Source organism: Sinocyclocheilus anshuiensis, unplaced genomic scaffold (assembly GCF_001515605.1).
Source record: "Sinocyclocheilus anshuiensis isolate Anshui unplaced genomic scaffold, SAMN03320099.WGS_v1.1 scaffold426, whole genome shotgun sequence".
Lineage (NCBI taxonomy): Eukaryota > Metazoa > Chordata > Actinopteri > Cypriniformes > Cyprinidae > Sinocyclocheilus > Sinocyclocheilus anshuiensis.
Genome location: NW_015542362.1, coordinates 90466 through 91648, shown reverse-complemented (window position 1 = coordinate 91648; position 1183 = coordinate 90466).

Here is a 1183-nt window from a genome sequence, read left to right as displayed (position 1 = left end):
ATTTCTTTTAAATGTATAGCAGAGTAATGAGGCAGCAACATATGATAGATAAGACGAACAAGAAAGGCTATTAATAATCTTTCATTGCGCAAAAGTATTATAATAAGAAAGGCTCCAATACAGACCGGCACAAAGCGTTTATACGCATCCCAGGCATTTCGTCCACATGGATCCGGCGTTTTGGGAGAGTGAAACCGATATTTGTTGAAACCGGGTCCCAGAGTGGATAAATCTGAAGACGCCGCCCTTGCGTTTTCTTGTGGACAGCGAATCCATATATTTTCTGAAACGATCACGTCATCAGCCCACGTCTGGCCCCTAGTCAGACACCGCTACGTCACGTAACAGCAACAAAAACATGAACAAACACTGAACGATTGTCTTTTTATTAACTAACATTAACACAGATTAATAAATGTATTGTTCCATGTTCGTTTGTATACCGCGCGCAAGGTTTATGAGCATAGTCCAAGTCTCCGTTTTCAGTGTATCTCTGTGGCAGAATTACAGCGCCACAAACTGGTCTGGCATGTATACTACATCTTTTTGTGTCGGTATTGTGGTTTCGTGTGGACGCAGATATTTCTTGAGACGAGGGGAAAAAAAAAGATCGGATAGGGAAAGCTCTGGCTTTGTGTGGATGTAACCTAAAGTTGCAAACACACAGCTTGACGTCTCAATATGAATATGAATATGAATATGCAAGGTCAAAGAGCCCAAACAAATACTAATCACTAATCGCCATTATGGTGACTTCAAAACAATTGCAGAAGTAAACTAAATATCTCACAGTGGCACAGTTAAAGACTTTATAATGTGAATTCAAAGTAAAACATGAGCAGTAAATGACTGAGATGTTAGCATCATTCTGCTGTTCATTCACAGTCATTGGTAAGAAAATGACATAGCATGCATTGATTTCACAGCATATTTCTAACTACAGTAATATATTGTAAAATAATACTCTTTAATCCTGTAAATTCCTGGAAAATTTTTAAAGTGTAGGATGAAAAATGTGGCTGGAAAAAATGGGTTCGATTACAGTTTTTCTCGATTGCTAAAACACTATAACCAGGCTTTTGAACTAAAATTTCAAAACCATTTTTCAAAAAGCACACCCATTTTGCTGAACTATAAACACTATTCCCCTGCTTTAACACATGAGTCAGATTTCGTGAACTGT